The 13,121-nt window shown below is 44.3% G+C and overlaps 1 protein-coding gene across 2 annotated transcripts in view; it reads right to left on the bottom strand.

The window, feature by feature from the left end:
* The window catches only part of Sh3d19 (SH3 domain containing 19), a 175,007-nt gene that overhangs the window by 126,717 nt on the left and 35,169 nt on the right, over window positions 1-13,121 (bottom strand). The gene's annotated exons all lie outside the window — the stretch shown is intronic.

Genomic DNA, 13,121 nt, shown 5'->3' with positions numbered 1-13,121 from the left:
TCAGACGCCTGCCCTTATTTGGAGGATGACCCTGCACAGAGCTCCCTGCAAATGCTGTATGACTCAGCACTTTTTTCCTCTCGCCCATATGATAATTAGGTGTTGTGTTATGACCAATCAGCCCTTTCTGCCTGTAACCCTAAGAACCCTCATATACCTTACCCCTGGAACAATAAAATGAGCTGCCTCTCTGAAGCTGACTCATGAAAGTTCCTTCTGTCATGCCATCTGAACCTTGCTCACAGCTTCTGCTCTCTTTGCCCTCATGGGCCAGTGGCCAGTGACCCCAGAGGAAAAGGAGACCCACAGATAAACATTACCATTCCAATGGAGGGAAGGGAACACAGCGAGAAAATCCTGGACCAAAGCAGGACTGAAAACCAGCTGGGCAAACTCCAAACTCTGCATCTCCATGTCTGATGTCAGAGTGTTCTTTAGATCTCCAGCTCCTTTCCGCTTTGTTAATTGAAACACACTTCTTTCTCCTGTTAGCAGCTTTCCTTGACAAGTATCCCATGGCTCTGATATCTCCAACATCTTGAGGTTTCCAAGGCAATCTGGGCTTCAACTTCACAGCTTCATGCAATGGCCTCTCTAGGCCTCCATTCAGGGACACCCCTACACATGCCTGGCCTCAACGGCTTTCCTTAGTCACTGGGGCAAATTCCATAACCCCTTTCTTCTATCCTTAACTCCAGAACCATGTGGCCAAAGCTGCCAGGTTCTGCTGCCTGCTGGGGCTGGCACATGGCCCCCTTGTTCAATTTCATCTTCACTAGCTTTCTATGGTTAGACCAGGCTGGCCTCAGACTCAGAGATCTGCCAGCCTCTGCCTTGCCAGTGCTGGAATTTAAGGTGTGCCCCCCATGACCAGCTTAGCTGGTCCTAAGCTTTTCTTTAGTTCCTTTTTACAAGTTGGAAACTTAGCTGGGTGGGATCTTGCCCTGAGTTCACCACTCCCTTTATTCCATTTTTTTAATCTGTTTATGTCCTTGAACTCAGGACTTAGTTCCATTCCACTTTTTGGTGCTTCTTTTCTCCTTAAATTTTACATTTTGTAATTTATTCTTCTCAGCTTGCTCCTTCATTAGAGTTACCACTAATAACCACAATCTCCTCTGCCAAAGGAATTAATCCCAAACTCTTCACTCAGGCAAACTTGTCCGACAAGGGCAAAAAGCAGTTACATTTTTCACCAAAATTACACAAGAATGACCTCTAGGCAAATACTGAAATTCTTCTCTTCTGAAACCTCTTGAGCTAACACCCAACAGTTCAAATCATTCTCGGTACCTCTGTCTTCCATGCTTCTAGTGCCTAAAGCATTCCACTGCTTTCCGAACCCAAAGTACCAAAAGTCCAAATTCCTACAACCAAAACATGGTCAGGCCTATCATAACAACACCCCAGTCCTTGATACCAACTTCTTAGGATTTCTGTTGCTGTGAAGAGACACCATGACTACAGGAACTCTAACAAAGAAAATATTTAATTGGGGTGGCTTGCTTATAGTTCAGAGATTCAGTCCATTATCATCATGGCGGGACATGGCAGTGTGCAGGCAGACATCGTGCTGGTGAAGTAACTGCAGGCAACAGGAAGCAGACTGAGGCATGGGGCTCACCCCCACAGGGACACACTTCCTCCAACAAGGCCACACCTACTTCAACAAAGCCACATGTCCCAATAGTGCCACTCCCTATGAGCTTATGGAGGCCAATTACATTCAAACTACCACAACTATTTACTTATCCATTGTTTGTCTCTCTTCCCTCTCCGTTTGTATCATCCCACCACCAACCCTTAAGACCATCATCCTGTGAGAGGAAGACTATGTCCACTTTAATCTGGCTTGTATCAATATGTGTGGAAAGAATGAAAGCTTAGGAAAATCTAGAGGAGAACACAATGTCCCAAACATCAGGCCTCCCATGACGTCCATAGCAGCGACACAAGAAACCTATACGCTTCTTGTTGGGGATCTCCCGGAGCTGCCCCCTCTCCAGACCTCACCCTCAGAAAGCCCACCAAGGGTCAGCTCCTACCTGGGGTCTGCTCAAGACCACGCCTACAGGGTATTTAAGACCTGGTTGCCAGACCTGTCATGTGATTCCTCTCCTGCCTTCCTGAGAGTCTCTGGGAGTTGCTTTGCTGTTTATTAAACCTGGACTTAATAATTCAGCTTGATAGGCTTATTGCATCAGCGGAGGATACCCAGTAACTGGAGATCCAATACTTTTATCACTTCTCACCTTGAGTCCAAGGATACTACAAAACACAATGTGCTGGTGGGGTCACTTCAGATCTCTGGTTGCCTGAACTCCTAAATGACTATAAAACTTGTGTCTTGGACTGACTTCCAGCAAAACATGTTTAGTACCATTATGGTAGGCATAGCCTACCCAGTTTCTTTTAGCCTGTTGTCCTGCCCATCTTCCTGCCTTCCTTTGAGGTCCAGACAAGGAAGACAGCTCCCTACTGAGTAACTAATATATACGTATACACATACAGTGTATACCTGTGTATGAGTTTGTATGTGTGCAGGCATACGGAGGCCCAAAGTTGATTTTGCAAACCATCTGTGACCCCTCTTCCACTTTATTGATTGAGGCAGGGTCTCCTGACCAAACAAAAGCTTGATGAAATAGGTAGTCTTGCTAGCCAGCCTGCTCTTGGCATCCTTTGTGTCTACTTTCCTAGGCTGGAATTATAGGTGGGCAGTCATATTGACTTGGCATCCAAACTCTGGTCCTCACGCTGGCCTGGGAAGTGCTTTCTCCAGAGAGCAATCACCTCGCCCTCCTGCGCTTCTCGATCCTGTGCTCCTTCACAGTCTTCCTGTTGCTCAGTTATACGGGCTCCTGTTCTTGGTTAGCTTTGACCTCCAAAGCACAACAGACAGAGCAACTGCTGTAGAGAGGATAGTGGTGTTTAACCTGAGAAGTAATTGGTAATGTGCCAAAGTGCAGCTGGGTGGAGTATGTGTGGGCGGGCAGATAAGCAGACAGATGTATTCAGGAAAGTAAGGCCACTGAGGAAGGCCTGCATCAGGCTGGCTAAGGAGCCTCATTTCTGTGTACAAAGTCTCAATTCCTCTTTTTACACTAAACCTACCCTTTATTTCTATGTAAGAATAAAGCTATATTCCAAATATAAATAATTCAACTCTATATTATTAATTATTTTGGGTTTTCCTGAATCACAGATTTCTCCGTTCCATCTGAATGGGAACGACTATCATGAGCCTTGTTCAGAGCCAGGAAGATCAGTAGGTAGATGATTTCAAAAACCATAAATCAGGATTCTATCTAACATGGGGGAAAATATTGTTGTTGTTGTTGTTGTTGTTGTTGTTGTTTTTCAAGACAGGGTTTCTCTGTGTAACAGTCCTGGTTGTCCTGGAACTCACTTTGTCAACCAGGCTGGTCTCGAACTTGCAGAGATCCACCTGCCTCTACCACCCAAGTGCTGAGATTAAAGGTATGCACCACTACACTGAGCTGGGGGCAAAATATTTCAAATCAGGGCTACTTTTCAAAAACCACAAACATGAAATCTATATTTATAGCTGAAAGTTACCAGGGCCAGCATATATGCTAAAGGGGCTGAGTGTGTCTCTCACAGATCTGCAGACATGAAGGGATCACTGTCGGGGTGGAAGCAGAGTGTATGGAACTAGTTGGGGCTTGGAGGGAGGACTCTATGAGTACATCACAAGGAAACATTGACCAGGTCCTTATAACAGGCCTACCTTCCTCACTGTACTGCTCCCCATCCTCAGAGCCCCTTGTGAACCCCGGAGTATTTGGACATGGAATGGAAAAGATTCATCTGCTGCCCTTTGCCCCTACACCTTCAGGCCAACTTCCTTCTCTTCCCCAGGATAGCAGAGAAACCTCCCTGAAGTCTCAACCTGAGAATTTTTGGGTCCTGGAGTTTGTGGTGAGTTAGGGATCAAACTATATCCAAACCAGTGAACCTACAATATACTATATTGGGACCAGTGGGCTTACAGTATACAGTATCTGAGCTAGAGAGCCTACAGTATACAGTACCTGAACCAGTGAGCCTACAGTATACAGTACCTGAACCAGTGAGCCTACAGTATACAGTACCTGAACCAGTGAGCCTACAGTATACAGTACCTGAACCAGTGAGCCTACAGTATACAGTACCTGAACCAGTGAGCCTACAGTATACAGTACCTGAACCAATGAGCCTACAGTATACACAAACATCAGTTTCTATAAATCTTGGATTAAGAAGTTAGCCATCTCATCCGCAGAATTTTGTGCCACCCCTACTTCCTGTATTCCTCTGCTTTGTTTCTGCCTCTAATATTCTTGGGGCCACTTTAACAGGTAAGGTCAATATGGCCAGGATGAAGGAGCAATTGCAAATGGAGGAGAAAGAGCAAATTTTAGAAGCCGAGAATTGTAGCATTTAGCAAGACAGATAAAGTTCTGCCACCCTGTATGTCTAACCTGTTTGTTGACTTTCTCTGCCCGTCTGGAAAGCTGAGCTGCCAGAGTAAACACTTTAGATGATAGATAACCCCAATATCATAAGTTGATCATTATATAATAAGTGTACCAAAACATAGTATAACCCATGGGGTTGTGCAACTATAATCTGTCACTTAAAAACCACTGGTTAACTCTAACAGTTATCGTACTTATTCTTTTGATAAAACTGTGGTGGTATTGTGTTCCCCGAAATATTGTGCACCCTAATAAACTTATCTGGGGTCAGAGACAGAACAGCCACAATATTTAACATAGAGGATAGGCAGTGGTAGCACAAGCCTTTAATCCTAGCCTTCCAGAGGCAGAAATGCATCTGTTCAAGGATATAGCCAAGCATGGTGAATCACACCTTTAATCCCAGAAAGTGAGCCTTTAATCCCAGGGAGTGATGTCAGAAAGAGAAAAATATATAAGGCGCCAAGACCAGAAACTAGAAGCATTTGGCTTGGTTAAGCTTTTAGGGCTTCAAGCAGCTGTTCAGCTGAGATCCATTTGCATGAGGACTCAGAAGCTTCCAGTCTGAGGAAACAGGAAAAGCTGAGGAACTGGCGAGGTGAGGAAGCTGTGGCTTGTTCTGCTTCTCTGATCTTCCAGCATTCATCCCAATAACTGGCCTACAATAAAACTGAGGCAGAGCTTGGAAAGAAATTTAGGAGCACAGAACTTTAAGGCTGAAAGGAATCCAGAAAAACCATCTGGCCCAACCACTCTCCACATTCAGTAGGAAAAGAAGCTGGGGTCCAGAGGTTAGCCTGCTCTTGGCTGAATTTAGGAAGAAAATCACCCAACGTAGGACTTAGACCGGATTTTGAAGAGGGAAAAAAAGGGATGGGGAAGAAGGTGAAAGATCAAATAGATTCAGGTAAACCGGGTCAGGCTAGAAGAGCCCACACAGTGCATTAGTCACCTACTGTTGTACAACAAATTACTTCCAGATTTGAGTCACTGAAATAGCAAACCTTAGTTCCCTTCTGTGGGCCCATGATCAGGAAGGGCTGGGCTGGGTGGAAGTGGCCCAGGGTCTCTCACAGACTGCTGCTGTTTTGGCCATATTCCACTCTCATCTCTGAGCTCAGTCATGTACCTGCAAGCAGACCCACAGGGACCTCTCTGCAGAACTGCCTCAGTGAAAATGGCTTCTCAAGAGTGAGTGACCGAAGAAGGAGTGAAAGCAAGAACTAAGGGCTTTTCATAACTCACTTGCATGTCAGTCATCTCCTTACTTCCTGTTGTATTCTCTAGTAATGAGTCAACAAGGTGTGGCTCTAAAGAGGCAAAGATTGGGGTGTCTTAGTGACTTCTCCATTCTTGTGAAGAGATACCATGACCAAGGCAACTTACAGAAGAGAGAGTTAATGGGGGCTTACAGATTCAGAGGGCCGATGGCCATCGTGGCAGGGAACATGGCAGCAGGTAGGCAGGCATGGTGCTGGAGCAGTACCTGAGAGCTTACATCCATATCCGAAAGCACAAGGCAGAGAGAGCTGACTGGGAATGGCATGGGCTTTTGAAATCTCAAATCCTATCCCCAGTGACACACCTCCTCCCAAAAGGCAACGCCTACTAATCCTTCCCAACCAGTCTACCAACTGGGGACTAAGAACTCAAGTATATGAATCAATTGGGGGCCATTCTCATTCACACCACTACAGGGGGCAGAGAAAAGGCTGCAGTCCTCATTTAGAAGCGAAGGGAAACAGTGTGATGGTTCCAAAGTCAAGGCTGGCTGTGCCTAGCGCTCAAGGGTCAAACTTTAGACTGTAGGGGGAATGCCTTGAGTCTCTCATTAGCCTCATCCACAGAAAGTACTTTACAGTCGTGCTCTCAGATGTTAGGGAAGGTTTTATTAAAGACACATCCAATGTGGACAGAGAGCAGTCTAAAAACACCCTTCATAACAAATGCAAGGCTGCCTCATTGTTCTTTCCCAGCTCCAGCATACAAAGACAGTGGTTAAGAACATGGGATCCACACTGGGCCAGGGCTAAGTCCCCCACCCCCCATAAAACAGTAAAACAATGTATCCCGTGATAGATAAGAGTAGATCTTAGTTGTAAGAAGGAGTTCTGGCACAAAGTAGAATGAACAACAGCAAAGCAAGCATCCCAATTTCATTAAAAATAATCCCGGGTTGGAGATTTAGCTCAGTGGTAGAGCCCTTGCCTAGCAAGTGCAAGGCCCTGGGTTCGATCCTCAGCTCCCCCCCAAAAAAAATCACCGCTGAAAATGACAGCTTTCATTGATAACCACACACACACACACACACATTACATGATGGTAAGTGAACTAAATCAGGACCATTATGAAAGCTTTCCAGGGCTGGAGAGATGGCTCAGAGGTTAAGAGCACTGTCTACTCTTCAGAGGACCCAGGCTCCATTCCCAGCACCCACATCATGGCTCACAGCTGTCTGTCACTCCAGTCCTAGGGAGTCTGATACTCTCTTTTGGTCTCTGTGGGCACCAGGCACATACATGGGGCACAGACATACATGCAGATAAACCCCACATACATAAAATTAAGAAAATAATTTTTTAAAAATTGAAAGTTTCCCAAACACATGAAGTGCTAAGAACTTTTTACAAAAATTCCAAATATAAAATCACACAAATTATACTCAAGATTCAAAGAATGGTGACAGTTTATTCTACTTGACATTGGTGAATACTTAAGCATAAGAAAGAGATGCCAAATATGTAGAAACATAAGACAATGTGAAGCCATGTATCTAGATGGTAGAGCCAAAAACACACAAGTATATAAAAGATTGTTATATAATCATAAAACACTTGAAAGGTACTTTGCAAATGATTGGATACAATTTTAAGGCATGAGTTTGCTTTTCAATAGACACAATAAATAGATGATGCTCATGCCTGCTAATAATACAGCAAAACTTAATTGTTGACTGTTGGAAACAGGAGCAGTGATCACTATACAGTCTCATCATACCCCGGTACCCTAGATTTCTCTCTTCTCCTATACTAGTAGATCAGTGTGTGTGTGTGTGTGTGTGTGTGTGTGTGTGTGTGTGTGTGTGTGTGTGTGTGTGTGAGAGAGAGAGAGAGAGAGAGAGAGAGAGAGAGAGAGCTTTCAATATCACATTATTTAGTCCTAACAATTAAATGTTATTATTTATCCCCTGTTTACAAATGAAAACACCACAGAACAACTGAGCTAATATTAACAGATTTATCCAGAACTGCCTGACTCCAAAAAATGTGGCTCTTTCTATCAGAAGTTTCTTCCATTCACTGCTGAAAAGTGCTGTCAAAGGTTTTTCCTTTTGCTACACCAGAATAAGATCCACCCTTTGAGCCCAGTTATTGGACATCTTATTGGAGTGCAAGTCTCCAATTGTAGCTGTTTATTTCTCCTTTGGAGCAGGTATGAACAGCTTGAGAGAAGACACAAATGTCCTAGTTATTTTCTTAACCTTCTAACAGAGTCTAACAAATGGGAAGGGCCCAGGCTGGTTACGGATGGGTGTTCCATTGGCTTGGTTTGGTTTTTTGAGACAGGGGCTCATATAACCCACAGGTTACACCCAAACTTTCTACACTGCTGAAGATGACCTTGAACTCCTGATCCTCTTGCTTTTACCTTGCAAGTCCTAGGATGACAGGCATGTGCCTTGCTTCAATCTAGTTTTGGGTCAGGAGGAGGGGTTGTTGTTGTTTTGTTGGTTTTGTGTTTTTTCCAGACAGTGTTTCTCTGTGTAGTCCTGCCTGTCCTGGAACTTGCTCTGTAGACTAGGCTGACCTCGAACTCAGAGATCCCCTGGCCTCTGCCTCTCGAGAGGGGTTAAAGGCATGCATCACCATTGCCCAACTTCAATCTAGTTTTTAAATGAACAAAATAAGAGCTATACGAGATAGAAAACTCAACTGTTAAAACCAAGAAGAAGGGTTCTTCAGAATGAGTAGAAGCAACATTTTTAAAAGGAAGTAATTTTTTCTTTAGTCATGTATAGAACAGCACAAATCCCTACAATAAGGCAAGAAGCAGGATAGAGCCTTGCAAAGGGTCAGTCTCATTCAGTGGATACCCACAGACCAGCTAAGAAAATTAAGAGCCAGGGAGAAGAGAGGGCTGTCCATGGTATGAACTTGATATAATAGATGCACTACATATACACAGTAGCTAATTCTATGACTATGTAGAGAAACTAAAGACTGACTAAAATTTTCTTGTCTAGGTTCAAGAACGAAGACCAGATTGGGCCTTTTAAATTCGTGCTTATCATCATCATCATCATCATCATCATCATCATCATCGGTGGTAATGGTGGTGGTGGTGGTGGTGGTAGTGTGTGTGTGTGTGTGCACACAGGGATACATGCACCACAGCAACTATGTGTAGGTCAGTGCTCTCCTTTATTGTAGGTTCCAGGGATTGAACTTGGGTTGACAGGCTTCTATGGCAAGCTCTTTGCCAGCTAAGCCATCTTGCCAGTCCCAGATTGGATCTTCCAGTAGAGAATATAGGTATCTGTTGCTGAGGGCACCAAAAATGGCCAATGCCGGGGTCTGCTACAAACATGCTAGAGAAATCAATTAGTCTTTAGGACAATGATTCTCAACCTGTGGGTTGTGACCCCTTTGAGGTTGCATATCAGATATTTACATTTCATAATAGTAGCAAAATTACAGTTATGAAGTAGCAATGAAATAATTTTATGGTTGGGGGTCATCACAACATGAGGAACTGTGTTAAAGGGTCATAGCATTAGGAAGGTTGAGAACCACTGATCTAGGAGATAGTTTTATGTGGGATGTGCTCCTTTTCCAATATTACAGATTGCTCTGATGACTGAATCAGGGGAGAGCCAGGAATGCAAGTCCAGTGGCCCGATTTTATCTTCAGGATACCCACGATAAAAATTAATTCCTAATGTAGCATCCTTCCTCTGCAACAAGTTTCTCAACAACCTACTGACTTTGACCCCAGGGACATTTGGCAATGTCTGGAGACTTGTTACAACTAGTAGTAAGGTAACTCCATCCACCTGGCAGGCCAGGGATGCTCCTTAATGTCCCACGATTAACAAGGCAGCTGCCCTACAACAAAGGGTCATCTGAACCATAAGGCCACCAGTGCCAAGGTTTGGGACATTTTAGCCTCCAGTGTCCACTGACACAAATCTAAGCTGTCACCGAGGTAATGTCTGCTGAGAATTAAACTAAAAATGGCAGCTGCTATTTATTAAGCTGCTTTAGTAGATGAAATCCAAGCACAATACTAGCTCCGTACTAATACGTTTAATTCTTATGAAAATCTTATGGTGTGTTATTAATTCCCATTTTGCAAAGATAAAGGAGTAAGTTCTCAATACTACCCCCATATTGCCATTTCCCAAACCAACAGCTTTTGTACAGTAAAAGCAATTGAAAAGTACCTTAACTGTAACATCTGGGGACAGAGAATCGGACACCTGTGACAGAACACGGTAAGAGCGGAGGAGAGCTCCAAGAGTGTCCCTGGGGTGGGCATAAGATTTACACTCATTACTTCCAATTCCTTGGTACTTTCTTATTTTAGAAAGTCAAGGAAGCAGTAAAATGGCAGGCTTAGCATCTTTCTTGATTGCTGAACTGAAATTAAAGTGTCTGTAGAGGAAAAAGTAGAACCAATAAAGCGTATGATGATAAAGGGGCAATGCACAATCGATGTCACATTTATAAAGGATCTTTCGATCTTCAGCTGAGCCCTCCATGGCCCAGCAGGAGCCTGGAGAAAGGCCATTGGATAAGAAGATGTGTTCAAGGCCACGGCAGCCCCTTATCCTCGAAAACAAAACCGCTACAGACTAAACACCACTGGAGCATTCTCCAAAGTGACAAAAAGAATTTAGCCCAGACTTACAAAGGACTCATGGGTTCCTGATTCTCTCTTTGAAAAAATATATTTCCTTATATAACCCAATGTCATTGTCACACCCACCGAGATTAAGGCCACTCATCCAATATCCAGCTCTATCAAATTTCCTTCCTTACAGAAAAAGGACTCATTAGGGTTGGTTTACTAAATCAGGCTCCAAACAGGGATAACACACTTAACCCCGTCCCTAAAGTTTCGTATAACCCAGCGCAGTCTCTCCTCCTTTCTCCCCCCCAGGGTTGACTTACTACAGAAACTAGGTTAGCGGCTTTAGAAGATGCCCCACATTCTGACTGTCTATTTACTCCCTTGCATTGTAATTTAACTGGATCTTTCATCCCCTGTATTTTTGGCCAGGTCTCTCTTTTCCTGACAAGAATGCTGCACAGGGGGTACTGTGGGCTTCATATTGGAGACATCAAGGGGCACATGTCTGCCTTGTCCCACTTTTGACCATGCCACACTTTATCAGAGGGCTCAAAGGTGCCAGCCTAAGATCCGCATCCACCTTTCAACTGAGGCTCCTGGCTATTTGTGATCACTCTCCTAATCAATTTTCATGATGGGCGCAAGTGTGACTTTCTAATTTTTTTAATTTTCTACTAGTCCAAACACATTCATTGGGCAGACTCTGTCCATCACTGGCTGAGCCTAATTGGTTTCTATGGACTACAATTTGTACAGGAAAAGCAGGACAACTCTTTTTACTCTCCAGTTTTCAGAATAAGAAGCTGGTGCCCTCGTCATATCCCACAGAGTTTGCTTCCAACAAAATTTAACAGTATCAAAATACATTTTTACAAAAAATTTTTAACAGAAGAGATTCTGTGAGCAACCCAACTGAATTATAAAGGGAGTCAGTTAGAACTTCACATTTGCCTAGTGATATCAGACGCCCAGCAACCTGGGATAATCACAGGACCCAACAGTGTCTGTGCAAACCTTTAGTCCGGACAAATCAGAGGCCTGTGCAGAGCCCAAGGATCATGGCAAAACAAGGAGAAACTAACTACCTGTTCCAGACAAGACTCAAGAGACAAATGCCAGATGAAGATGTGCCTTTTCTCTTTCCTTTTTGTAGTGCCTTGGGTAGAACCCAGGGCCTTGTGGGTGCTAGGGAAACACTCTGCTAGGGAGCTATTCCCAGCTCCCTAGCCTTTTTTAAAAGCTACATTCACAGATAAAATTGTCTGTGAACATCATAAATCTTTTGAAATACCCTCAAAGGTGGTTGTGAAAAAAATAATAAGATGAAAAGCAGGAAGCCATAAATTATACAATGATAAAAATCACGGCCACTGGTACAAAGCCAGCACGAATGTGTAAAACTCAAAAACAGAGGATGTGAAGAATCCAAGAAAGCCTGGGATGCTAGGAAGTTAACAGCTGGCGGATACAGCTGAAGACAAGTGGGTCTGAAAAGCATAAACCCAGTAAAGATGTAGTGGGGCAGTCAGTAAACAAATACATGGCGATATGTTGTTTTTTTTTTCAGATGTTCATTTCTAAAAATGTCTTTAAACTATCATTATTTACATAAAGAAGTAGGCTGGTACAGGTCACAAAAGCTAACTCTTGGGAAGATCACATGTCTGAGGCTGACCTGGGATTCTGTCTTAGACAGACACACACACACACACACACACACACACACACACACACACACACACTTCATGACAAAACAGGGAGAAACTAACTACCTGTTCCAGACAAGGGGGGGGGGGGGGTGGGTGGGGGTCAGGCTGAGAGCAACTTCACTAAAAAAAACAGCTGGCCTGCTCTGACCATTTCTGTGTCCCCACCCCTCCACAGCCATGAGAACCTATGTCCTGGCAGGAACAGGTCATCTGCCAAATAAAGCCTCTTAGGAATTCAGGACCACAGGAAGCTCTTGGTCGGGTGGTACGGGATTTAGCTGAGCCATTTTAGTGTATGACTGGCCAGGGATCTGAGTGGAGACGCTCAGCATCCTGCTACTGGCTCTCAAGCTAGCATGCACCCAAGTCCTCCCAGCCCCGGTCGTCAGGTCTGCCCTAGGTTTGCTCCAGATGTCCTTGTCACATTCTGCTCCTGGCTTTTCCACGCACACCCCAGGTATTAACCCGAGACCCACACAACAATAAATGTCCTACACACAGATGACTGTCTTATAGTTCATTTGTAAACCTGATTCGTAAAAAAAAAAAAAAAAAAAAAAAAAAAAACAAATGGATTAACTCAGCCAGTAGGTTATTTTCCTCTTTCCCATTCTTATTTATTTATTATTTTTTCTTTTTTTGGTTTTTCGAGACAGGGTTTCTCTGTGTAGCTTTGAGCCTTTCCTGGATCTCGCTCTGTAGACCAGGCTGGCCTCGAACTCACAAAGATCCGCCTGCCTCTGCCTCCCGAGTGCTGGGATTAAAGGTGTGCGCCACCACCGCCTGGCTCCATTCTTATTTTTGACTAATCCTCGAATCCTGAACCTTTCCACCTTCTTGCTAGGGACAGACAAAACTTTAATCCTTCCCGGGACCCTTAGCGTGCTACTCCACTCAGGCAAAAACTCCACACGTTGGGCTCCCCCGTGACAGTAGGGGGCGCTGCAGGGGCCTGTAGGAGCTCTGCTTCAATCTGATCCCTTGCGGTGTGGCTGAGGCGAGGGGGAAGAAGCGGAGAACTCCGTCTAAGGGAAGAAACTGGTCCAGCCTGTTACCTGGCTACTCCCCACCCCGCTTC

Source organism: Onychomys torridus, chromosome 6, assembly GCF_903995425.1.
Source record: "Onychomys torridus chromosome 6, mOncTor1.1, whole genome shotgun sequence".
Classification (NCBI taxonomy): Eukaryota; Metazoa; Chordata; class Mammalia; order Rodentia; family Cricetidae; genus Onychomys; species Onychomys torridus.
This window is presented reverse-complemented; position numbering and strand designations above follow the sequence as displayed.